The sequence below is a fragment of the Pelodiscus sinensis genome, chromosome 2 (genome assembly GCF_049634645.1).
Source record: "Pelodiscus sinensis isolate JC-2024 chromosome 2, ASM4963464v1, whole genome shotgun sequence".
Classification (NCBI taxonomy): Eukaryota; Metazoa; Chordata; order Testudines; family Trionychidae; genus Pelodiscus; species Pelodiscus sinensis.
Genome location: NC_134712.1, coordinates 13,382,967 through 13,410,773, shown reverse-complemented (window position 1 = coordinate 13,410,773; position 27,807 = coordinate 13,382,967). Strand labels below are relative to the sequence as shown.

General features: G+C 43.9%; 1 protein-coding gene and 1 long non-coding RNA gene across 6 annotated transcripts in view; one reads left to right on the top strand and one right to left on the bottom strand.

Moving 5' to 3' along the window:
* The window catches only part of LOC112545873 (uncharacterized), a 43,879-nt gene extending 18,559 nt beyond the window's left edge, over positions 1–25,320 (top strand). For 3 of the 4 annotated variants that reach the window (XR_012901205.1, XR_003089439.2, XR_012901204.1), the window contains one exon: positions 10,166–20,594. This is a non-coding gene — a long non-coding RNA (uncharacterized LOC112545873). Of the gene's footprint in view, positions 1–10,165; positions 20,595–24,093 lie in introns of those variants that run through there. The other variant, XR_012901206.1, reaches the window with a different exon arrangement.
* Positions 1–27,807, bottom strand: part of NDRG1 (N-myc downstream regulated 1) — a 142,586-nt gene that overhangs the window by 81,159 nt on the left and 33,620 nt on the right. The gene's annotated exons all lie outside the window — the stretch shown is intronic.

Here is a 27,807-nt window from a genome sequence, read left to right as displayed (position 1 = left end):
CAGCACAGCCACACAACAGGTAGGCAAGGAGGTGAAGAAGAATTCTGTGACCAATTACAGTGTTACTAATAATTATTGTTATTTATATTACAGTAGCTATTGCAGGTGGGACCCCATTGTGCTAATGCACTGTACAAACATATAAGAAACAGTCCCTAACCTGAACAGCTTACTATCGAAACAGAGTAGCCAAAGAGAGAGAGAAATGAAGTGTTAGTATCCCATTTTACAGATAGGGAACCAAGGTACAGGGATCAAGTCTTAAATATTAGAAAGTGTCTGGTGAATTGGAGCTTTTACATTTTTTGGATGCCAACTATATATACCTTTGAAAAGGGCCAGACTTTCATAAATGCTGATCACCTACTCTCTGAAAAATGAGGCCCTTTAAAATGCCTCAGGTTGAACACCCAAAAATAGCAGCACCAAAAATGCCTATTTGCTTCTGGAAATTTGGACCTTCATGATTTTCCAAAGGTCGCTGGGAAGCTATAAAGTGCCAAGTCGTCTCAGCCCTGTGGCATAACCCTAAAAATCATTTTTACTCTCAAAACTATGAGACAGATTGAGGCAGACAAAAGTAGTAGCCAAAAGTAGTCATTGGTCAGATCACTGGTTTACACCTCTATTCTTGTAAAAATTATCAGGGATCTTTAAAGACAACAAAAGCATGCTGTATTTATCAGGCTCTTAACCATATTGCCTCATCTGTTACGAAGCATTGATTTCAACCACAAAGCAAAAGTTGTGAGTATGACAAACAATGCTGCCTTAGCAAAATGCAGGACAATGTAGCACTTTAAAGACTAACAAGATGGTTTATTAGATGATGAGCTTTCGTGGGCCAGACCCACTTCCTCAGATCAAAAATGAGGAAGTGGGTCTGGCCCACGAAAGCTCATCATCTAATAAACCATCTTGTTAGTCTTTAAAGTGCTACATTGTCCTGCATTTTGCTTCAGCTACCCCAGACTAACACGGCTACATCTCTATCACTATTCTAAATGCTGCCTTAGGCTGACAGCATCCTACAAGGGTATGGAAACAAAACATTTGGAGCTTTTAGGAGGTCACATATATCTTGGAAGATTACACGTAAGATGTTTTATTTATGCCTCATTAGCTCAAAAGCACCCTGAAGCAAATTGATTAGAAATTAAATAAGAACATTGTTTATAAAATGTAAACGCTTCTCTTTAGCATGTATTCTCTGATGGCATGCAAACTGCTTGTTTTGGTCTGCAAATAATTGGCTACTTTCTTCTCACAAGAAGCTCCTTAATACTTAAAATTAAAAGCACGACAAGAGTTGTTGTGAGTTTTGAGCTCAAATTTCAAGCCAGAGTTTCGGAGACCCAGGTAAAACTCCAAGGCCATGTCTAAAATAGGAAATAGTCGTTGGTTAAAAATGTGTGAGCAAGTACACTTTAAAACACTAGCATGTAAACATGATGAGGGAGCCTATGATGGGCCACTCCCAGGTAACATATTTTTAAAGGTGTGAAACTTCATCTACACTACTGTTTAAAAATATGCTAGGTAACATGTTTTTAAACACTATTTATGATCTAGCCCCAGAGCTTTCAGAGGGTCTTAACTTGGGAAGAGATTAGGGTGTCAAACTCATCACACTTTGCTAGAGCTAGCTATCAGTTTCAAGATATGAAAGCCTGTTGGGAAACTGCATTTAGTAGCACATCCCAACCTTCCCAAACCTGAGTATCCAGACTGGAAGCTATGCAGATTCATGTGGCTCACAGTAGGGACAAATCCTCCCTTGGCCACAGGGCAGCCATGATGCTGCTCCACAAAGACTGTCTCTGCCCCATGGTGGAAGTAACCTCTGTAGGTCCTTGCATAACCCACCTTGCAAGTTGGGAGGATCCAGGGTGTGAGCTGAACTTTTCCTTACATAGAACCAGCCTGTCAGCAGCTCTAAGGAGCCCCTGAAAGGAACTAGCACTTGCTGTAGACCCCAAGGAAAGTAGCAGGGAAGCTTCACCTGCTTTTCTCTGGGTGACCATGGCTTCTCAGTAATGTCATTGCTACAGAATGAGCTGTATTCCTCTATCTCAGGCATAAACAATTAAACTTTCAATTAGACTCAAAAGAGCTCGAGCCAAGAAAAATGAGCTTCGATGATTGCTGGCTCCACATACTTCCTGGGCTCCACTGCTGCAGAACTGCAGAAGCTACTTCCTTTTCAAACAGGAAGTGTCCCTCGCCAGCAACTGCAGGATGCTAGACGTTCCACAGCTACGTCTTCCACTGGCCCTTCCTCACATACAGCAGCTGTGCTCCTGGGAATGGTGAGCCATCAAACATCCTGACGTAAGGATGGGGACTTCCTGACTGAATATCTCTCAGCCAAGAAAACAGTTTTGAGGCTTCCGTCAGTTGAGCTCAACGGAGGTGCAATGATGTAACCCTGGGCACAAATTGCTTTGCAGTTAGTGAACAGTTTGGTTAGTGATGCAGAAGCCAGAAATGGTCTCTCTCTCTTTTTGAATTGACTCTGAATGACTAATAGGAGTAAAAAGTAAGAAAAAATATTTTGGTCACTGAAATCAACAGACATGTCACTGGTACTGCATATACCATCTGAGGAGCTGCTGAGTTAAAAGACCCCATTGTTCATTGTAGCTTTGTAGAAGAGAATGACTGCTACAATACACCTTTATTTTCTGTAGCCATCCAAACATGCTGCTCCTCAGAAATATGGTTCAGGGATAAATATATTTAAACTTCCCTGTTTATGGGCATTTCTATTTCTAGCATGATCATCACCACAAAATCTCTGCATCTAAATAGACAACACCAGAATATGATAAACATCAGTTCTTCAAGAAAGGGGGTCCTCTTATAAAGGTTGGAAAGAAACATGCTCTGGGCATCTGGTGTTACTGTGGAATGATCCTTTAAGATTGGGGATTGACTAATGAATTCTCTACTGATAATATAGGGAAAGAGAAAGGAGGAAGAGAGAGAAAATAAGAGACACCACATATGCAAGGGCAAAGAGAGAGAGAATTTAGACTTCATAAGAAATAGGTCAATGAAGTGTCGGGGGGGATACTTAATACTACCTCACAATTAGGAGGACTCAGCACCAATAAATAACATCCATAATATGCAAACAGAAGCTAGAAGGTGGTGAGTTGCAAAATTAGAGAAAGAAAGACTGCCTATTTCATCAGCTAGCACCACTCTCCCAACTGCAAGAAAAACACCTCACCCTGATATAGTATTTTATTTCAGCAAACAAGCCTGATTTGAAGCAAATCTCCTGCCCCTGCAGTCAAAGTGGTAGTGTAATCTTTTTAGGGCATCTGTGTTGTAGAAGGGTGCATTGTTTACTCTGTGTTGTTGGAAAATGTAAGACCAAAATATATTTTGTTTTACTAAAAATATCTTAGGTTACCCCTCCCATTCACTGAAGTCTGTAGGGTTGCCTCGTTGTAACAGAGGAAAGAATTTGTCCTTTGGCATGTAACCCACATGCCGCTGCTCCCTAATCATGCCCTGCCCTATGTTCTTTCGTCCACATAGAATCATCGAATCATAGAATAATAAAACTGGAGGGGACCTTGAATGGTCATCAAGTCCAGTTCCCTGCCCTCATGGCAGGACCAAGCACCAGATCATCCCTGACAATGTCTATCTAATCTGTCTTAAATATCTCCAGTTCACCACTGAACACAGTTCTGAGTGGGCAGAGGCAGAATGGAAAGGTTATTCTCCTTCAAACTCTTAGTTCTCCTAGTTGTGTGACTCAATCACTGTGTGGTGAGAATTGTGAAAGAAAGACGATTGTGAAATGGGAAACTTTCTAGGAGTCTATCTAATCTCTTTCCCATGTACAGAGAGCCCTGTTACTTCAAAGGCAGATAATGAGCAGTGCTCCTTAATTTGATCAGAATGACCTAGAGATTGCCCCCCAACAGCCTCTTGGTAACCCTCTGAAAGGGAGAAGCAGCTCCTGGGATTGTATAATTAAACTGCTGGAGAGGATACATGGGCGCTGGTGCTTGGAAGAGAGGAAAGAAAGGGAGTGGCCCAGTTCACTCATTTAACATTCCAGCAGACACAATCACAAAGAGCCTTCTGTGGACACCAGAAAGAATGTGGAAAGCAACTGGATCTATTTATCCATGTAGGAAAATTAGCTTTCATTTGTATCCCTATCATGTACTTCCCCCAAAAGCATTGTTCCAGGATGTCATCAGAGTCCAAAATGCTCTTTGTTACAACCAAAGCAGCAAAACCGCATTTTAGCATGGGGTGAGGGGCTGCTATAAAAGAAAGCCATTCCCAAGGGAGAGTGCAAAAATCAGCTGCACTAGTTTACAATCCCCCTTTGCTCTTTCATGCGTTTGATTTGACTACACACCTGCCTGTGTCAACACCTCTCTCCATCTGCTAGGGAATGTTTAAGGAAAAAAAAACTTTATTAAAAATGCACAACATTTCTTTTCAACATGGTTTCGTAACTAAGGATGTAAAATCCTGTTTAATTGGTTAACAGGATAAATGTGATGTTTAACCAATTAAAGGGAAGTTTGGGGAGGGGGCAGTGCTCCATCCCTGGGCTAGAACGGCTCTCTCACCACAGGCAGGGGCTGCTCCATCCTGGTCAGAGTAGCCCCTGCCTGTAACATGCTCAGGCCCCTATGGACAAGTGCTGCTCCAGATAGCTGGAGCTGCCCCTGTGCATGGTGAGTTCTGTGAGGCTGGAACAGCCCCCTGTCCTTGGCGGGCAGGGAGTTGCTCCAACCCCCACTGGTTAAGCAAAACCAGTAAGCATCACCCATTAAGGATGCTTTCACATCCTTATTTCTAACTCATCCACACTTGAAAAGAGATACAGATGTGGCTTAATCTCCTTGATAATATCCCTTGGATTGCTTCTGGGTTCAATGTCCTACTCATTCAGGGTTTGTAAATATGAACACTGTGTACATGGCTTCTAATCATCAATAATTACTCACTTGCAACTGCACTGACTTAGGAAATTGATCTGAAAACATTGCTGCTCTAGGGTGGTTGACACAAGGCTTCTTTTTATTTCCCAGTTAAATGCTCACATATGTTCTTCTTCTTGGAATCTTCACAAAGGGCTGGATTGTGCATTGCTTTGGGTACTAAAATGAGCAACGCTGGCTGATCTTGCATTTTGCAAAGCTGTGTTTTTCTTTCAAAGTCAAACAAAGGCCTTTGTATCCTAATGGAAAGAATGATTCTAGAAGGGAAACCACAAGGTGTAAAAACACATTGCAACCCAGCATCCCTTTCCAAGTCCTGTGCTGCTGTCCGAGCTGACATGTCCTTCTGCCGTGTTTCAAAAGGAAGTAGGCTACCCTCCCTGTGAATGGAAATGAATGTTAATGACATTTTCTCTGCAGTGTTGGGGAGCTGGAACCAGCCCTATATTTCAGTTGCCTAACACTTTCGATTCTCAACGATTCTTACCATTTTGAAAATGTAATTTATTTATTTTTCTTTTTTGAGATGCTCCAATATGTCCATTGTTTGCAGCAGGCCTTTGAAATTCAGCAGGGGAGAAGTTCTAAGGCAACCATTCTTTGTCTCATGACATCCATTCAGGTTCAGCTGAATTGCAAGCTATTCAAAAATCCCCATATCCCTTCTCTTGCTTCTGTTCCTCAGGAAAATTCTGGCAGTGGTATTGTAAAATAATAACACCTGGACCGAAATGGTTTAAATAGCTGCACCCGTTCCACTGCCCAAAGAGCAGTAGCAATGCACTGTGCTGGGAAAGCCAGACACTGCATCTACACTATAGCTTTTGCCTCTCGGCGGCTGAATAACCCCCTTGTGACACTAACATAAGTGCCAGTATGGACAGTGCTATGTTGGCGGGAGAGTTTCTCCTGCTGACGAGCTATTGCCACTCACGGGGCCTGGAGCAGTTAAGCCAATGGAAGAGCTCTTTCTCATGTCCATAGGGTGAGCAACTAGAGTAACCACAGCTGGGAGGGAGAGACAGACAGCCAGACTTGGCAAGCCTCAGAAATCCCCTGAACCCAGCAACACCTCCTGAGATGAGAGCTCCCCTTTGCCTCCTTTGGGGATACAGGCACACTGCAGGGCAGGGAGGCTCACCTGCAGTCTCAGGGGAGCAGGCAGGAAGGGCAGGCTGCAGTGAGTAGCGTGGGCCTGTGGGCTGGGGGATTCAGGAGGAGCAGCATGCAGCTGTGCCGCCGGCCCGAGAAAGGTAGTGGTTTCCTCTTCCACCCTTCTCTCCAGCTGGCAGGCAGCACAGCCTTCCGCTGCTTCTTCTGAGTCCTCCAGTCCACAGGCTCATATCGCCCGCTGTCATCTGGTGAGCAGCATCTGGGCACAGCTCACAGTGGGGTGAGGGAGCGGACACCAGAGCCAATACACAGCACACAGCTGCTAGGGCACCTTGAAATTTGGGGCAATTCTCCAAAGGTCACCCATCATTAGCATTTAACAAAGGGAATTTCCCTTCCTTTATGCCTTTTCCCCATTTTTATCAAACTGGCAATAGTTTAAATGGATGCTATTGGCTAGGTGAGGCCACTCACTGCAATGCTATTGCCATTAATGGGTTTAATCAGAGTGTAATTTAGAGCAGATTTTGGACAACTGATTCTTTTAATACACTTCTGGTAGCAGGGTCTTCTGTAACTCCAACTTTGTATCCCAACACATATGGTAACAAACATACAAATAAACAAACAGAAACCCTAAATCTCAGTAGGTAACATCTGTGGAGTGTGGCACAAGTGTAACAGAGAGCCAAATTTGACACCGTTTATACTGTTAAAGCCACGTATTGTAACAAGCTTTTCCTTGGGAAAGACAAGCCTATGAAGTTGCTCCTAGGCTTTTCTGGGTGACTGTGTATCTAAAAAGAACTGGCATTGTTGGTTAAGATCAGGAAAGCCCAGTGACAAAAATAATGTCACCACCTTTGGACAGCTGTACTAATCATAATCTTGTGAATTAGGTAAAGGTATTGTTCATCCAATTTACAGATGAGTAAACCCAAGTATAGAAATGTTAAGTGGTTTAGCCAAGATAACTTAGGCTACGTCTACACTGCAATGCTATTTTGCGATACTGGTTTATCCCAAAATAGCTATCCCGTATCTTAACAGCAAGCTCTTTATTTTGGTCTCATTATTCCGATGCCCCTGTAAACCTCATTCCATGAGGAGTAAGGGATGTTTCAGAATAGTGGGTTTTTTTCGAAATTTAGCGCCAAATTATGGAATAAGCTATTTTGAAATAAGATTAAAATAAGAAACACAATCTGCATAACTCAAATTGCGTATATTATTTCGAACTATGGTGCAGTGTAGACATAGCCTTAGTGAGCCAGTGGCAGAGCCAAGAATAGGATCAGGAGTCTCGACTCTCACAGTCACTGGATATATATGGATTCAGTGTAAATCCAGAGCAATACCATTGAAGTTAACTAATCTTTTGTCTAAAACTGGTCAATTTCTTTGAGATACTCCAAATATAAAGCAATGTAACAGAATCTGGCGTATTACCTCTTAATGAAATACATACCATAGAGTGTACTACTGTCTGTCTCTTAATCGTTCTGTTTTGCTACACAGTTATAAATTTTATTAAAATCAATTAACATGATCATGACAGTGAGATCAAGTATTTGGCATTTTACTTATACATTATAAGATGAGGTTATGAAACTGGTTCATATCTTACAAGATAAGCCTGGGACAAAGTAAACAACCTTACAAATGATTAGCCAGTTTGACTCCAGGTTTCAGCAACGACAATGCCTTTCATATGGAAAGTTTGTAAACAGTAATGAAAATTCTAGTGTCTGACTGCAGTTTATTGTTGGCACTTTGCTCCTTAAATGCTTATAAGAGGCTGGCAATAAAATGTTACTGTTCAAGCTCATTTAACAAGGCTATCACATGACACACATGGGTCAGAATTCATCACAATGGCAATAACCTAATGCAACACACCTTCATTTTGTGTTTGTAGTATAAACTACAGGACGGTTTCTTTTCTCACACTGATTTTGCATCAGATTGGAGCAACTCTCTTGACTTCAGTGAAGTTATTCCTGCAGTATAAATTGGGAATAATACCGCAAAACACTGTATAGTATTAAGCACTGTAGTTCCACAGTACAAGAACAAGATTTACTGGCTGAAAAATCAAGGACAATTACGCAAGGAGGGAATGATGGCTCCCTGAAAACTGAGGATCAAGGAAGTGGAGAAAGGGTTCTCCCAGATTAGTGGTTCCCAACCTTTTTTTGGCAAACCCATTCATAAACTTCTGACGGACCGGTAACATTTTATTTGCATAATTGCATATTAATTATGCAAACACGGAATATGCTAATATGAGAATATAATGTTACCGGTCCACCAAATATGTATCCCAGCCCCCAGAGCCGCCGCATAGCAGCCAGCTTTAGCTCCAGCAGCCACCATGGCCCGGCAGCCAGTGGTTCACGGCTTGGTGCCAGTTTGTGGACTGGTGGTTGGGAACCGCTGTTCCAGATGACAGAGTTGCAAAGGAGGTTCCGACACTTACGGTGGTGCATCTACATGGGGAGATAAAGGAGGCAGGTTTGAGCTTAGCAGAGGAAGTGGGACTGGGAGGAGAGAAAGAGAGGATCCATGGAGTAATCTGGAACACATCTATGGGGGGGACTTAAAACAAAAAGAGGTTTGAATTTTGTCCATTGGAGTTGTTCAAGGACTGGGGTCTTTGGGCTGTGTCTATGTGAGAGGCATCTGGAAGCATCGTGCAAACACTGGAGTCTGGAAAACAGTCTAGTGGAGAGTGCAGTGATGCAGCTGAGGGAATCCTAGTATGGAGGGTGGGAAGATGGAGGATTTCGGGAGAGGTGGAGCTGAGGCAGTGGCATGCAGAGGCAACGTTGTGGATTCAAAATAAAGTCACGAGTTTGCTAGGTAAAGAAAGAAGCTGCACTGGCATAGTACAAGCCAAGACATAAGGGAACCAGCTTTAGAGTGGTCCTGGAGGGTCCAATAGTACTGAGAACAGTACTGAAATCAAGCACTGTGAAGGGGGAGGAAGAGCTTTCACTGCAGAAAGGAGGCTGTTATTGGCACACAGAGTGGCAGAGGTCTCCAAGCATGCCTAGATCAACCCAGATGGGAAACAGGCAGGGATACTGTTCAGTGAGGGGAGAGAAAAGAGAACGCTAGTGCTATAAACACTCTGCTGAGATAGAGAAGCTTGAAAAGAGGGTGGTAGCTTAAGATAAGAAGGCGAGGGGAAGTGGATGGTAGGAGTCAAAGTGCTTCAAGGACAGAGTAATTGACCGATGTAACTTCTCACTGACTGAAAAATGCTACATTTGCTGAAACATGCTTGGGCATTGTACATTCTGCAGCCTGTTCACTAATGGGACATGCTGCAAAAAGCAACATAAACCAAACAAGCGTTGACTTCTAGTCATTCATGAAGACCTTCTGCAGTTGCTCCATCACTTCGTGCCAACTTACATCAGTGCCAAAATATAATATTAACTCAAGGCCTAAACAAATGAAAAGATGGCAGTGAGATGTCTTTTAGTGCAATGAGCTTAACTTTCTCAGTGTGAACTGACAGGTGTGGAGGCACACACAGTTTGAACAATCACTTTCTTTGGGGAGGATTTATTAAAGGAGATACTCTATATCCTAGAGAAGAGGAAAACATGCAAGTTGATGAAGTAGTGATTAGGGATGTTAACTTTTGATTAGTTGATAAGGGGAGTGTTCGCTATCTCGCTGCACCTCTGCCTTTGAAATGTACAAGAGCCATCCATGGCTCTTGTACATTTCAAAGGGAAAGGCACAAGGAGGAACCCTGCAAGCAGGGACTGAAGCAGTCCCTGCTCACGCGGGTCCGGACGGCTGCGCCTCTGCTTTTGAAATGTACAAACAGGGAAAAGACCAAAATAATACCACCAACGCTAAACAACAGCATAAAAGAGATGGTCTGAGCCAACGTGACATCCTTCAAAAATTAGAAGTCAGATACTACTATGGAAAGTAGTATGGAGTATGAATTCTGGCAGGTCAAATGTAAAAATATAATTATGCAAGTCAAAAAAGAATTTGAAGAGCAACTTGCAAAAGAAACAAAAAGTAACAGCAAATTTGTTTTTAAGCCCCCTCAGATGCAGGAAATCTGCTAAACCTCAGTGAGGCCTGTGGAGTTGAGGCACTAAAGGAGCACTCAAGGAAGACAAGGTTGTTGTAGAAAAGCTAAACGGTCTTCACCGTGGAGGATGAAAGGATTTCCATACCCGAGCCACTCTTTTTCGATGACAAATCTGAAGAACTGCCCAGATTGAGGTGACAATAAAGGAGGTTTTGAAACAAATTGATAAATTAAACAGTAATACATTACTAGGACTAGATCAAGGTGAGCAATAATTTTTGATGGCGGGACCGCTCCAAGAATTTGGTAAACAGTCAAGGTCTGCACTTTTCCATGGTATTAATGGAGAACGTGTGGGGTCAGGAATGGAAATTGAGTGTAGAAGGGATCTTGGAATAAGGGATTAGAGTGCAGGAGAGAGTGTGGAATCTGGGAGGAAGCTTGGATGAAGAAGCAGGTTGTGACCTGGAGCAGGAGACTGGGGTGCAGAAAGGGGTGCAGGGTCTGGGAGGGGGGGATGGGTACAGGAGAGGATTCTGATCTGGAGGAGGGGGTGCAGGGATTTGAGTTGTGACTGAGGGCAGGGAATCATAGAATCATAGGGCTGGAAGAGACCTCAGGAGGTCATCAAGTCCAGCCCCCTGTCCATGGCAGGGAATTGGGATAAAGAGTGCAAAATGGAGACAAAAGGTTGTGGGGCTGGAGTGCTAGAGGCAGGCTCTGGCAGGGAAGTACTTACCTGGGCAGCTCCTGGCCAGCAGCCCAGAAGGTTCCTCAGCCATGTTTCCTGCCTGCCACACTCCTTCTTGCAGCTCAGAACAGCTGGATGTGGGAGTCATGTGCTTCTCTGAAGGCTGTGAGCCCAAGGGGAGGAGTGAAGGGATACTTTGTTTTGCTTATCCTGCAAACAGGCAACTCCCATTAGCCAGAACCTGGATGATGGGAGCTGCAAGATTGTGCTGGAGGTGGGGGCAGCATGCAAAGCCTCTTTCTCTCTCTCTCTGGATTTGCAGCATTCAGAGAAGCACATGGCTCCTGCAGCTGGCTTGCAGGAGTGGGCAGGCAGGGAACCTGACTGAGACTACATCTACACAGCAGCGTTATTTCGGAATAACGCCAGTTATTTAAAAAAACATAGTACGCGTCTACACTGCAAGCCTGTTATTTCAAAATAAATTCGAAATAACAGGCTTCTTACTACAACTTCTGTAACCCTCAGGCTATGTCTACACTGGCATGAATTTCCGAAAATGCTTTTAACGGAGAAGTTTTCCGTTAAAAGCATTTTCGGAAAAGCGCATCTAGATTGGCAGGATGCTTTTCCGCAAAAGCACTTTTTGCGGAAAAGCGTCCGTGGCCAATCTAGACGCAGTTTTCCGCAAAAAAGCCCCGAATGCCTTTTTCACGATTGGGGCTTTTTTGCAGAAAACAGTACTGTGCTGTCTACACTGGCCCTTTTGCGCAAAAGTCTTTCAGAAAAAGACTTTTGCCCGAACGGGAGCAGCATAGTTTTTCCGGAAAAGCACTGATGATTTTACGTGAGATCATCAGTGCTTTTCCGGAAATTCAAGCGGCCAGTGTAGACAGCTGGCAAGTTTTTCCGCAAAAGCAGATGATTTTGCGGAAAAACTTGCCAGTATAGACACAGCCTCATTGTATGAGAAGTAAGGGAAGTTGGGGGAGGAGTGCTCTATTTTGAAATAACCGCTGTGTAGACTGCACCAAAAGTTGAAATAAGCTATTTTGACTCAAGCTACACAGTTAGCATAGCTCAAGTTGCGTAGCTTATTTCGAGTTTAGCCCTGCTGTGTAGACACGCCCTGAGGCTCCTGCTGGGCCGCGGTCCAGATCTGGCAGCTTTGCAGGCTGGATTTGGCCAGTGGGCTGGATTTGCCTGCTCATGGACTAAATGGTATTCACAATGCACAGTAAACATGTGGAACTCATTACAAGGAGATGTTTTGCAGGCTGAAAGTATAACTGGATTCAAAAGAGAATAAGTTAAGTTTATGGAGGTTAGAGCCATTAATAGCTATTAGCCAAGATGGTCAGGGATGTAACCCCATGCTTTGGGTGTCTCTAAACCTCTGACTGTCAGAAGCTGGACTTGGACCACAAGGGGTGTATCCCTTGACAATTGCCCCATTCTGTTCATTCCCTCTGAAGCACTTGGCAATGGCCACTGCTGGAAGATAGGATACTGGGTAAGATGGACCTTTGATTGGACCCTGTATAGCCATTCTTCTGTTCTTACTGCCAAGTTACTTCCAGTGCTTAATAATGAATAATTAATTAAAGGGAAGGATTGTAGTTGTTAGAGCAGATGATGGGAGGGTTTTGATTTCGTTCTCAGATCTACCAGGGCTGTCTTCTATATCTTTGAACAAGTAAATGTGTCTGTGGTTTAGTATTCTAACCTCTTAAATGCAGATAATACTTACAAGAGCTGTGAGAACAACTTATTAGACAAACTCAGCATCTTTTTCTATTCATGAGTTGTCCACAGGCAGCCTATGCTTTTTTCCCAGTTTATTTGTTATTTGAAATTATTCACAAAACAGTTTCTATGAAGAATGCTTGATTGTTTGGAAGATGTTGGTTATAAGTATTTGGTATAAAACGTGAGCTGTAAGGGCTAGATTTGATATGTGAGGGTCACGTGGTATACTTTCAAGTTCCTGATTGAATAAGTATAAGTCTTAGAATCAGTCCTCACTGATCAAAAGATTGTGCTGGATAAACTCATTAGGCAAGGGCTTAACTGTTAGTTTTAAAATATAAATTTAAAAATGTAAGCTATGCCAATTCTATGCAATTTCTCCCGTTGGAGCCATGCTTTATAATACTCTGTACAAAAAAGTCTCTCTTTCTGGAGTAAACTGGAAAAATAATTAAACAAAATTTAAACATTAAAATTTGGTCCCACCTAGCAGAGAATACCACAGTGTCATTTCATTGCTAGGTTTCAATATGATATTTACAACATTTGCCTGTAGTCTATCTGTGATCATAGAGTTTTGCTGAGCAAGGAAACAGCCTGGTATCAAACTCCACAAATAATGCACTTGAGCTTGTGAACAGAGCAGTTTAGCTCCTCAAGGAAGTTGTGAACCCAGAAGCACATTCAGAACTCAGTAAAACGACACTTACGGCTTTTCTACACTGGCATTTTAGTACCCTGAAACTTTCTCACTCACAAGTGTGAAAACTCACCCTTCCCCCACTGAATGCAGCAAGTTTTAGGGCTGTAAAGGGCCAGTATAGGCAAGCTCTCAGCACTGTTAGCTACTCCCCTGTGGAGGTGGTTTTCCTACAGCACTGGTAGAGCTCTCTCCCAGTGCTGGATCCTGGTCCCCTACTACTCATGCACTATGATCAGTACCAAGCATTAGACAGGTGGGTGCATACTTCATACCAAGAGCTCTAAGGGACAAGACTATACATTTCCTCCCAATAGCACTGAACCGGAACTGAAGCAGGGTGACTCAGGCCTTGTCTCCACTTACCAAGAGATCGATCACCCAGGCTTTGATTTAGCGGGTCTACTAAATCAACCAATGATCATGTCCCTGTAGACTTCCCGCAGTGGGGATACCGTGGAAGTTCAAACTAAGGTACTTTGACTCCAGCTACGCTATTCATGTAGCTGGAGTTGTGTATCTTGGTTTGACTTTGTCCCCAAGTGTAGACATGGCCTCAGTCATAAGCACTTCTCTTTTGCTGTCCTCATTAAGGATAAGAAGGGCAGATTTTTCCCCTATATTTTGAATGGGCTACAGTGCACTTATTTTACAAGCCAACTTAAAAAAATCTTTAGCAAATGATAATATTATAGCTGATATGTTTTACATCTGTAAATGACACATAACTTTCTCCTCCTCCTTGCCAAGCTTAGTGTAATGATAACAGGTGGACCCAAACCTAGGACCTTTGTGCACAAGCCTTTACCATTTGAGCTAAAAGCCAGCTGCCTCTCAACTAAGGCTGTAGAGCAAACTTGTTCTTTCTCTCTGTAAGTGGTGTAAGTGCCAGTACATTGGACAGCAAACCACACCCAGTAGATGTGTAGGTTACATTAGGCCATTAAAATACATTTTCATAGACACAGTCTTAAGCCAGAGCAGTTTTCATTTTACATCAGAGCCAAAACAAACGAAGCTATTAGAGTGCTAATAGAGTTTCAAAAATGTGGTGATTTGAGTCTGTGTGTCTCAGTGTAACTGCAGAATGGCTTGGCCTGCACTCTCCAGCTTTTTATTTAAGCTGCTGGACTGACCTTGGCATGGACTGCTGCATTTGGCTAGTTGTGTAGGGCTAGTTTCTGCCACCTCTATTTGTACTGAATATTAGCTTCTTCCTGACTTCATTGGGACTACTTGTGAGTAAGGTACCACTTGGTCTGAGTAATGATGCCAGGATATGGCCTTCAGTCAGAAAAACAGTTATTTATTTGTATTTCAATAGTTCCTACAATGTTTTACTGAGGCCCAGAGCCTCATTTTGCCAGGCTTTACATATAAACATGCCACTTGGATTGTGCTTTTGGGCAGGGACCAGCTTTTTTTTTTTGTACTGTACCTTGCACCATGAGTCCTGGTCTATTCATCTTAGGCATCTATATGGCCCCCATCACCATAGCATCTGAGCATGTCACAATAATTTAATGTCATTATCTTCACAGCACTCCTGTGAAGTAGGGCAATGCTGGCAGCCTTATGGAACAAAGGGAAACTGAGGCACAAAGGGGCTCAGTGATTCACTCAAGAAAAGACCTGAGTTCTCCCAAGTCAGAAGCTAATGCCCTAACCACTGGGCCATCCATTCACATTTAAAATCCCTAGCCACTATTACAAAACAGATTAGTTAACTGTCATATACTAAGAGACAGGCCTTGCCCTAAGAAGCTTGCAGTCAGAACAGACAATGAATGGGAAGAAACACAAAGGTACAGAGAGGTAAAGTGACTTGCTCAAAGTTGCAGCATGTTAGCCTGGGATTTGTCTCCAGATCTGCCTCCCAGTCCAGGAACATTAGGGTTTCCAGTGTTTGAGAGGCCCTGTGGGCCAAAGCTTAGGAGCCATTCAGGGTAACCTCTGTACCATTGCTTTATCTTACTATGACTGCTATTACTATTACTGATGCCATTGTTTGTAACTTGCATTACAATAGTTCCCAGAGGCCTCACTGTTCCTTCGGGCCCCATTGTGAGTAGGGTTGCCAGGTGTCCAGTATTCACCCGAACAGTCCGGTGTTTTCGTCTCCTGTCCAGTAAAAAATTTCAGAAAATACCAAACACCTAAGAAGTCCACTATTATCTGACTTTTTTCCCTGGCCAGGCGGTGAAAATACCAGGCACCTGGCAACCCTACAAACACTCAGACCCCATGCTTGCCTGGTTCCGCAAGGCTGCCAGCACAAAATGGCTGTTGGCAAAAAGACCAAGGGGAAGCAATGACTCCCCTGGATCTTAGTGCTCAACCACTCCCCTGTTCCTATGCCTGCACTCACTGTTAAAAGGATATATTGTTTTAATGCTGTTTTATATACACACACACACACACACACACACACACACACACACACACACAGGGCTCGACAAACTATAGAATCTACTCGCCTGTGGTGAGTAGATTTCAGCCATGCGCCCCGTTTACCGGCGGCGCGTACATGGGCAATGGGCTCTTGTGCATACGCAGTGCGGGGCTGGCGAGCAGCTTTTGCCGCCATTTGTCAAGCCCTGTATATATATATCTTTTTCTTTTTGCTTAATAAGACTTGGAGTCCTTTTTTTCCCCTCAACTTTTGTCTCCCCCCCCCCTTTTTTTTTCCTTCAACAGAATTTTTTCCTGGTGGTTTTTTTTTTGGGAGGTGTTTGGTATTTTTGTTTCAACCATCTGGCAACCCTATGTGTGAGATGCCCTACAGACAGGCATTGTGACAGCTCCTTGTAAGGAGAAGAACATAAGAACAGCTGTACTGAATCAGACCAAAGGTCCATCTAGCTCAGTATCCTGTCTGCCGACAGTGGCCAGCACCAGGTGCCCCAGAGAGAGTGGACCAAAGACAATGATCAGCGATTTGTCTCCTGCCATCCTTCTCCAGCCTCTGACAAACAGAGACCAGGGACACCACTTCTATCCCCGGGCCAATATCCTTTTATGGACCTAACCTCCATGAAATTATCTAGCTTGTCTTTAAACTCTAGTATAGTCCTAGCCTTCACAGCCTCCTCTGGCAAGGAGTTCCACAGGTTGACTACACGCTGTGTGAAGAAGAACTTTCTTTTATTAGTTCTAAACCTGCTACCCATTAATTTCATTTGGTGTCCTCTAGTTCTTCTATTATGGGACCTCATAAATAACTTTTCTTTATCTGCCCTCTCCACACCACTCATGATTTTATATACCTCTATCTTAGCCCCCCTCAGTCTCCTCTTTTCTAAACTGGAAAGTCCCAGTCGCTTTAAATTTACTAGTTTGGGCTCCCCCTGGCTCTTGGGGTGTGTGATATTTTCTTCTCACTTGTGTGCAGCCTTGATTGATTTTTCTTTGGGTCAGCAGCCCCTTACTCAAAAAAGGTCCCCCATCCAGTGTAATTAAACTTATTTAGGGGAAAACCTTAATAGATAGTTACCAGATGGTTAAAAAAACATACCGGACACACTTGATCTCAGAACGGTGGTGGGGGAGGAAACACCGGCCGGGAGGGGAGCTGGGCTGGGTGGGAGGGTGTTGGGGGGAACGGGACTGGCTGGGAGAGGAACCGGGGGTGGGGGAGTGAGGGGGAAAATCAGCTAGCGGGGAGTGGGACTGGCTTGGGCACACGCAGATCCAGGGGTGCTGCCTGTCCTGCACACAGTCCCAGCAGGGCACACTGGCAAATCCGGCCCCGGAGATTCCAACCCACCCTGCCCCCGCCCACACCCTCCTCCTCTCTACTGCGTAGTTGCATACTGCCTGGCTGGTAGACACACTCATGCAGTGTGAGCATGTCTACCAGCCAGGCAGTACGCAACTACGTCCTGATACTCATGATAATAATAAAACTTACTTAATTAGAAAATACCAGACATTTGTATGTCCGGTGTGTCCTGTATTTTCTCAATTTGTTTCCCGGACAGAAGGCTCAAATACCGGACTGTCCGGTTCAAAACCAGACACCTGGCAACCCTCTAAAATAGAATGCTATAGTTAAAAACACCATCTCTCTGCACAGACCCGGGAGCCAGGGAATTAAGAGTTAAAGTTGCACTGGGGAGAGTTAATTATCCTTAAGCCATTGCAAAATAGGGTGTGGGAGGAAGATAATATTCACAGAAAGTCATGCCCTCAGACTTCTTTTAAAAACAAGCAATAGGGCCCCACCCCAGGTCAGTGCCTGGAGAGCCCAAACTCTCCTCAGAAGTCCAGTGGCAAAGTCCCCAAACAAACTGGAAGTCTTGCATTAAAGTTCAAAGCAAACAAAACAGCCCCTTTCTAGGAGGCTTCTTTCCCACAGACATTTTTATGGGGAATCCAAACTCTCCTCAGAGATCTGGCAGTTAAAGTCCACAACATTAGCAGATAACAGACAGCCTCTTGTCACCTCAACAGCCTTCCTTGCTACATGGAAAAAGACTGTTCACCTCATACTCCAGCATGCCTGGCTGTGGAGGTCACTCAAATTCCAGTAGCTTAGGGGCTATACAAATCAGGAGCCTTTTTGACTGGGAGAAAAAGAAGCCATGACATATTTCAAATCTCCAGTTCTGGACAGCCCATACTCTGGGATCTTTGACAGACCACAAACTGTCAGCCTGGGACCACTTCCTCTTACTCAGTTGTAGACTTAAAACGTCAGACTTTATTTCCTTAAAGAGCAAGTATGTTGTGTTACACACAGAAATCAGGATCTACAGTATCTCCAAAACCTTAAACCTAAGTCTAAATCGAGGTAAATAAAGCAGGTGGCCATTCTCAGATGTAAAGTACAAAGTGTTTGTTTTAATTGTTAAGATTTTTCGTATACACAGCACAGAACTAATCCATCATTTCATCTTCCTAATGAACTTCGATTGCCATATGTTTTAGATTTTTGCAACCATTTTAACTCTTTGCTGCCTACAGTAGCTGTGTGTCCCATTCTGCAAACTGGTGAAATCCTGGCCCCACTGAAGTTAATGGCAAAAGTTCCATTGACTTTAAGAAGGCGAAAATTTCACCAAGAACCTGAGGAGCTCCTAGTACTTTAGAAAGTCAGGCAAGTATCCTGATTCCCACTTTATAGATGAGTAAACTGAGTTGCAGAGAATTTAATTGTTTTGCCCAGCATTGCACACCAAGGTCCAAAACGAATAAAAGGAATAAAAAGATCCACATGGGCAGACTGTTGCACTGCCAATGGAATTCCACTGCTTTCAATGGACTCCACGTGGACATAAGATTCTGCCAGCGTTCCCAAACACAATAGATCTTAGTCAGATCACTGGCAGATCCAGCGTTTAATATTACAATTAGTTGTCATAGTGTTATATTTATTGCAGGCAGTCCCCTGGCTATCATGAATGGAGCTTGGAGTTAAGGTGCGGGGTAGGGAGGCATCTTATGATTATTTGGGAGAAAATTAACTCGGCAAGGCATAATTTTATGTTTTTTTCCCATTTTTATGTAAAGAGTTCCACTCTGTCTGTTATATGGGTGTTTGTTTAATACAGGGGTCTACACACTTACCATTAAAGTGAGTATTAAAAGTGTAGATACAGGATTTTATCCAGATCCACATTTTATTTAGGCAACAGAGTTTTCCAACATTTAATATCTGGATTCAAATATAAGCCTGTAAAACACAGGAGTCAAAGCCTCAGCTGGTGTTATATACTGATCTACACCAAGTGAGAATTTTACCCATATTATCTAGAAAATAGGGGCCTAACCTAACAGACAATATGTCTGTAGAGCTCTCTAATGAGAATTTAATCCAAAGCCAGGTCTACCCTCATAGGGAACATCAAATCAAGATATGCAATTAATTACGTAGGTGGAGTTGGAGATACCTTGTTTCGTGTTTCCCCAGCAGGAGGCTGACGGGAGCAAATGCTCCAGTTGGTTTCCGTTACTCTTTGCACAAGCAGGAGTGCCAGCTGCTGGCAGGGCCACCCACTGAGTTCAATTCAGCAAGTCTTAACTAGACTCACTAAATCAAACTTCAGAAGATCAAACGTGGCAGCGTCGATCTTCCATCTAGTGAAGACTTAGCCTTAATGTATTTTGACCTTTTGTACACTTATTGGAGGGGAGAAGGAAAAGAAACATTCTGAGATTTCTTATCATTATTATGTGTTGGGCAAGATGCTGCCACGTTTTGTCATGTTCATACTTGAGTTCAGTGGCTTTATACAAAATGATTACACTGGTCTACAATTTTTTAGAAGTCATCTGCTTCAGAGATAAAATGTGCTATTTATTATGTATTTTGATGTGCTGAATTCAACTATGACAATTAAAACAACTGATTGGTTACTGTTTCCAAGATATTTAAGTTTTTACATTTTACGTCTATGTATATTGTATAGATAATAGAGTTTTAATCATAAATTGTAAACCTAGGTCTTTTCATGTGTTTATGGCTGCTTTACATGATAATATTTCACCTGGCTTGTTTATGTAACACTTTAAAAATCAGAAAAAGGGTTATATAAATAAAATTTATTATGAAACAAAAGGCAAAACACTATTATGTACATAGTTTAGTCCTATTCAGTGTCTACTCGGCGCTTCTTGGCTTGTCTCTTGTATTCATTAAATGGAGCATCTCTTGTCACTGTCCAGCAATAGTCTGCAAGCATTGATGGGCTTCATTTGCCCTGATAGCGTTTCTCCATTGTTGCAATGTCCTGGTGAAATCGCTCGCCGTGCTCGTCGCTCACTGCTCCGCAGTTCAGTGGAAAAAAATCTAGATAAGAGTGCAAAAAAATGTATCTTTAGTGACATGTTGCAACCAAGGCTTTTGTATGCTTTGAGGAGGTTTTCCACCAACAACCTGTCTGCCTTGTTGTTTCCGAGAAAATTTATTGCCACTAACTGGAAGGCTTTCCATGCCGTCTTTTCCTTGCCACACAGTGCATGGTCAAATGCATCATCTCGAAGAAGTTCACGAATCTGAGGACCAACAAAGACACCTTCCTTTATCTTAGCTTCACTTAACCTTGGAAATTTTCCACGGAGGTACTTGAAAGCTGCTTGTGTTTTGTCCATGGTCATGACAAAGATCTTCATCAGGCCCAGCTTCATGTGTAAAGGTGGTAACAAAATCCTCCTTAGTTCAACAAGTTGTGAATGCTGAACACTTTTCCTCCCAGGCTCCAATGACTGTCGGAGTGGCCAATCTATCTTGATGTAGTGGAAATCTCTTGCACGACTATCCCATTTGCAGAGAAAACAGCAGTACTTTGTGTATCCAGTCTGCAGACCAAGCAAGAGAGCAACAACCTTCATATCGCCACAAAGTTGCCACTGATGTTGGTCATAGTTTATGCACCTCAAAAGTTGTTTCATGTAGTCATAGGTTTCCTTCATATGGACTGCATGACCAACTGGAATTGATGGCAAAACATTGCCATTTTGCAGCAAAACATCCATGACTTCTAGGAATAACATGATGCAATTTATACCATGTATGACGCAATACCAGCTTCAGATTGCATCATTCATTGTATTGCCTAAAAAGCAAGTACTGTCCAAACCCAGTCATAGATTTATTCCTAGATCCAGTCAAAGATGTATTTTAGTCATTTCTGGTTAAAATTGAGATCCCTTCCCTTTATAACTCACTTATCCTCCGCCATTCTCAAGTCAAGGGTCGTATATACTGACCCAATAGCATATCTTGAAAACTAGAGCCAATCAACAATTTTAAGCATCATTTTCATTCTCAGTGACCCAGAATTAGTAAAGTTTGACTACATTTATTTCAGAAGCATTTTGGCTGTAGAGCAGTGTTACAGGTGGCGGAATTGGGCCCTTTCTTTCACTGCCAGTAATGCGCTTAGTGCTGTACAAGATGCAGAACATAGACCGTCCCTCCCACAAAAAGGTTGCAGTCTGAACCAGAAAGGCACAGAGCAAGAACTGGAAAACATGCGAAGGAAATAGCTTGAAGACTAAATGGGTGTAAAATTATGATAATATAATTACATAAGAACATAAGAATGGCCGTACTGGGTCAGACCAAAGGTCCATCTCACCCAGTAGCCTGTCTGCCGACAGTGGCCAGCGCCAGGTGCCCCAGAGAGGGTGGACCAAAGACAATGATCAAGCGATTTATCTCCTGCCATCCCTCTCCAGCCTCTGACAAACAAAAGCCAGGGACACCATTTCTATCCCCTGGCTAATAGCCTTTTATGGACCTAACCTCCATGACATTATCTAGCTTCTCTTTAAACTCTGTTATAGTCCTAGCCCTCACAGCCTCCTCTGGCAAGTAGTTCCACAGGTTGACTACATGCTGTGTGAAGAAGAACTTTCTTTTATTAGTTTTAAACCTGCTACCCATTAATTTCATTTGGTGTCCTCTAGTTCTTCTATTATGGGAACTAATAAATAACTTTTCTTTATCTGCCCTCTCCACACCACTCATGATTTTATATACCTCTATCATATCCCCCCTCAGTCTCCTCTTTTCTAAATTGAAAAGTCCCAGTCACTTTAACCTCTCTTCATATGGGACCTGTTCCAAACTCCTAATCGTTTTAGTTGCCCTTTTCTGAACCCTTTCCAAGGCCAAAATATCTTTTTTGAGCTGAGGAGACCACATCTGTACACAGTATTCAAGATGTGGGCGTACCATGGTTTTATAGAGGGGCAGTAAGATATTCTGGGTCTTATTTTCTATCCCTTTCTTAATAATTCCTAGCATCCTATTTGCCTTTTTAACCGCCGCTGCACACTGTGAAAGTTTTCAGAGAACTATCCACGATAACTCCAAGATCTCTTTCCTGATTTGTCATAGCCAAATTAGCCCCCATCATACTGTACGTATAATTGGGGTTATTTTTCCCCGATGTGCATTACTTTACACTTATCCACATTAAATTTCATTGGCCATTTTGTTGCCCAATCACTCAGTTTGGTAAGATCTTTTTGGAGTCCCGTAGGGTATGTCTACACTACCACCCTAGTTCGAACTAGGGTGGTTAATGTAGGCAACCCCAGTTGCAAATGAAGCCCGGGATTTAAATATCCTGGCCTTCATTTGCATCTTGCCGGGCGCCGCCATTTTTAAAGCCCCGGTAGTTCGGACTCCATGCCCGTGGCTACATGCGGCACGGAGTAGGTAGTTCAGATTAGGCTCTCTAATCCGAACTACCGTTACTCCTCGTGGAACGAGGTGTACCGGTAGTTCGGATTAGAGAGCCTAATCCGAACTACCTACTCCGTGCCGCGTGTAGCCGCGGGCACGGAGTCCAAACTACCGGGGCTTTAAAAATGGCGGCGTCTGGAAAGATGCAAATGAAGCCCGGGATATTTAAATCCCAGGCTTCATTTGCAACTTGAGTTGCCTACATTAACCACCCTAGTTCGAACTAGGGTGGTAGTGTTGACATACCCTTACAGTTTACTTCTGTCTTGACTATCCTAAGCAGTTTGGTATCATCCGCAAACTTTACCACCTCAGTGCTTACCCCTTTCTCCAGATCATTTAATATTTATTAATAATTTATATTAATTAGGATATACATTTGCCATAAAGTTACCTATTTGATGGTACCACACGGGTTGACTTGTCTGGTCAAAAAATAAGTGAGTGTCAAAAGAATATCTAGCTTTCCTTTCTGGCTTGTCCTATGAATGCTATGTGTATGGGAGGCTGGCTGTAATAAAGTCAACAGGCTTTTTGAAAAAGCAAGTGGGGCATCTGCAGCAGCTTGACTGGTGACCTCAATTTCCTGACCTGCAAGTCCGTTCCTCTAGACGTCCCCTTTATAAATGCTGTGATTTTCTGCCAGACATAATTCTAGTTACAATTCTGATTGGAAAAGGGAGCTGCTTAGGGGGACTTACTAGACGACATCTGTTCAGTAGCAGACGTGTGCCAGAATGGGGCTTTGGTAGGTGAGGCTGTCTCTGCAGTTAAATGTAGGTGCAGAGCGGGTTGGAAATCTGCAGCTCAGCTGAAAATGGCTATTTCTGTTTCTCTTTTAAAGTATGGAGTTCACAGCATCCAGAGCAAGTGCATTTGCACATCATGCAGGGCTCCCCAGGGTAACCTATGTGAAAATGCCTTTTCAAATTATTTCAGAAAGAACTTGCTCACCACCAGAATTACTTTCTGTGCAGGGATTACTTTGGCCTTTTTTTGTCCGTATGGTATAGTCAACTAACTCCCAAATAACAAAGGAGGTATTTCCAATACAAACGTTCAGACAAACAGTGATTTGTGTTGCACTTGGTGAAGCTTTTTGTTGTTTCTAGCTTCTAGGGCTCTGTCTACACTCGCGGCTTCTTGCGCAAGTACAGCTGTTCTTGCGCAAGAATCTGCAGAGCATCCACACTGCCCACCTGCTCTTGCGCAAGTAAATTTACAGTATGGCGTGGTAAGAGGGGGCTCCTTGCGCAAGAGCTACGCTCTTTTTGGACAGGTGTAAGCCCTCTTGCGCAGGAGCTCTTGCGCAAGAGGGCAGTGTGGACGCTCATCAGGGATTTCTTGCGCAAGAAAGACCTATGGCTACAATGACCATCAGAGCTTTCTTGCGCAAGAGAGCATCCACACTGCCATGGGCGCTCTTGCGCAAAAGCACAGCTCGCACATGGCAGTGTGGATGTTTTCTTGCGCAAGAGATCTTGCACAAGAACACTTGTGCAGGATGTTCTTGCACAAGAAGCCACGAGTGTAGACATAGCCTAGGTGTTTTCCATGCAGGGCCTTTTGTATCCTTGTCTCTCTTTCCCTCTGTACTAGGAAGATACTGTCTGCTCCAACTGAACGATGAAGCCAAGGGCGCTAGGGATAGCGAGGAGGATCCTGCTGCTAAGTGGGCATGAGCAGGTGAAAGGCAGCCCTATGGAAACAAACACTGAGGAGGTCTTTCCCATCCTCCCACCCACTGATACTCTTCTATAATCAAAGAGCCCAATCCTGCTGGGTGCTGATTATCCTTAACACCCATTGATTTCAAAGGACACTCAGCACCTTGTAACTTGAGGAGAAGAGGAGGGGGGAGTTGAATGTCTGTGTTTAGGCTGGATCCCCAACACACATAATGAGTCCAGTCCTCAAATCACTGAATTTATTCAGTTGAGCAAGAGCTTCAGGATCGGAGGAAAAAAGCCTCTTAAAGTGATGCCACCCTCCATCCATGAGTTAAATAATTAGAACTCATACTTTATAGGGACCACATCCTGAAATAAATCTTTCCTGAATATCCTCTTTTGGCCTCCAAACACACCCCCGCCTCTCCAAACTCATTGTCAGAAGCAAGTTCTCCACAAACCAGAACACAACCAGGCGACCAACTCAAAGCGGCACCATATCCTGCCAGGGTTGTAAACTCTTTTCATAAAACCATCACTTTATAGCTGACCTCTTAGTCCTCCTCCTCTAAGGGAACCTGCACAACTCCTTGAGAAGACAGGCTGGAGTCATTATTGCTAGACACTAAAAATCATGGACTGAATAGAAATGCTGGATTCATGGCTTATTACACCAATATATAAGCCACTAACAACATCCTCCCTAAGCCCCCCCACCACAGACTTTTATTCCCTTCCCTGCCATGACAGGAGGGATATTAACAGGTCATTTGCACTTGAATGATGCTGTGAAATATGCATTAACTTCTTATGTTAAATAGGTAATCTGTTCCACTCTGTATTTAGCTGTGATGCTGAGGCTATGTCTACACTAGAAACCTCTCTATAAGCAGGGCCACTGACAGGGCAGAGGGAGGGAGGGGGGAAGGGGAGAATTGCCCTGGAGCACAGCAATTGAAAAGGGCTCTAGACTCTGAGCCACTGTCAGGGCTACTACAGTGGTAGCAGTGGCTGGAGCCTAGGGCCCTTTAAATCACTGCCAAAGTCCCGCACAGTACGGCCTGGGTGGCACTGAGGATGGGGTGTGCAAGGTGTGGCATGGTTTGGGTAGGACTGAGGGCGGACTGCCCCTAGCGCTGCTCCTTCCACCGTTTCCGGGAGCTCATACCTGAGCCCCCTCCACATTGCCAAGGGCTTGGCAAAGTCTGTCGCCAGCCCTGTCTGTGAGGTCTCCTATGCAGCCCCTCTGTGCTGATGGGAGAGAACGGCCCCGTGGGCATAATTAAACCAGCCCCAGTGAGTGGTGGTTGGTAGCAGGGGCAACTGGTGAGGAAGGACAAAGAGGGAGCACTGGCTACATAACAGCTCCTCCCCCCCCCCCGCTATATGACTCCTCCCTGTGCCACTCTAGCCTAAAGGAGGACTGGGACAACCTCCCCTCTACCCCAGGTCCTGTCTCTCCACACCCTTGCTCTGCCTTTTCCTCACCTTTTCCCTGCCCTTGCTCCACCCCCTCCCCCCCCGCTTCACCTTTTCCCCCAGGCCACTTCCTGCGACACTGCACTCTGGCGCCAGCAGCAGGAGTTGGCTCCTTTATGCTCACCGGCAGTGATGGGGGCTGGGGAAGCGAAGCAACATGGCCACAGCCTGCTCCTCACCCCAAGCTACGGGCCATGTTGCTCCGCTTCCTGCCCTGAAGTAATATGGCTGGCAGGAGGGGGAGCAGAGCTGCATTGCTCCCCTTCCCTCTGCTGCTACCAGTGTGTGCACGAGGGCCCAACCCCTGCTGTGGGCACCAGGCCTCACCCCCACTAGTCCCTCAGGATGCCCAGAAGCTCTGACCCTTTTCCCCTCCCACCCATGGCACTTGTGAGGTCACATGCCCCTTCCCCCCCCCATGCATTGCCCCGGGTTGGTAGCTATGTCAGTGACACAGAAACACATTTTACTGGCCAAAGTGCTAGTTTGGATATACCCTGAGTATTTCCCCAAGCTGAAGAAGAACTCTGTGTAAGCTCAAGTGCTTGTCTCTCTCACCAATGGAAGCTGGTCCAATAAAAGATGTTATACCACACACCTTGTCTCAGCCTTTTTGAAAGACACTCCTAAAACTCTGTTCACAGTGCCAACGGTTCACCTCACATGATGGGAAGGTTGGGTTAAAGACACTGTCTAGAAGGTTGTGTGATGAGCAGCACGTAATACCGTAGCTGTAATGGGGAAAGAATTATTGTATGAATTGCAGATGATAGTCACGGAATATGCCCTGGGTTATCTTTCCCAACCCACACACCCTCCTATTAGTCCGTTCATCGGGGAATGTTCCAAACATCCCAGAGCAGATCAGAGCACACCCAATTTACTTGGCCACACCCTATTTGCTTCAGGCATGTTTCTCTATCAGTAGCATGCAATCTTGTCAAAGGGGACAACCTGGGTTTGGGTCTCAGACTATAGGCAAGAGATTCCCACCAAAGGCAGTGGGATGTATTCTGCTGTGCTAATGTGCTCCTTCTTAAGGCAAAACACTCACTGAACTCATGAAATACCAAACAAACAAAACCAACAGAAAAAGACAGACAGATGTGGTGGGTGATGTAATATATATATTATTGGACCACATTCTGTTTGAGCTACACAGAGTTTTTCTTCCATACTGGGCGAGATACTCAGCGTGACACAGGTAAATACCAGGTGGAACAGCTTGTTTGGCATAAGTAGTTATCAGACATTGTGGGAGACCTATCCAGGTGAAGTGACCCATTATCGCCTCTGCAGTCACAGGACAAAAGAGGCAGCTTAGTGGGTTACAGATTTTATAAGCCTTACATCCAGAGGCTATATTAAGACTATGGCTATGTTTACACTGCAGGGAAAAGTCGAAAAAAGATACGCAAATTGCAAACCGCAATTTGCATATCTTTTTCCACTTTTCTTCTGAAAGAGGCTTTTCTGACATTTAGTCCATCTACATAGGACCAAATGTTGGAAGAAAAACCTCTTTTGGAGCATCCCTTCTTCCTCATAGAACAAGGTTTACAGGGATGCCAAAAAATGCGTCTGCTTTTCCAAAAAAATTTTCAGAAAAGCAGACACGTTCCTTGGACGCCACAGAGCTTTTCTGGAATATCTCTGGTATCTGGCTTTTAGTACCTAGAAAAGTTATGATTTTAAGCCGCCTTTAGCTGGGACACTCTGAGTACCTTTCCTAGTCCTGAAGAGCTTGAAAGCTTGTCTCACTCACCCAGTGAAGTTGGTCAAGTAACAGATATTACCTCACCCACCTTGTCTCTGTGGCTACATCTACACAGCGGCGCTATTTCGGGATACTGGAAGTATCTCAAAATAACTATTCCACATCTTTAAATGCACCTGTTATTTTGAAATATGTTTTGAAATAATAGCTGCACTATGCCGGCGTCCCTGCAACCCTTGTTCCACGAGTGGAATAGTGTTTTATTTTGAAATGTGGCGCTGGGTAGTTAGCTATTTTGAAATAACCTGAAAATAAGCTACGCAATTTGCTATTTTGAAATAACCTGAAAATAAGCTACGCAATTTGAATTTGTATAGCGCGAATTGCGTAGCTTATTTCAAGGTAAGGGTGCAGTGTGCACCCCGGGATAGCTTGGGACCAACATGA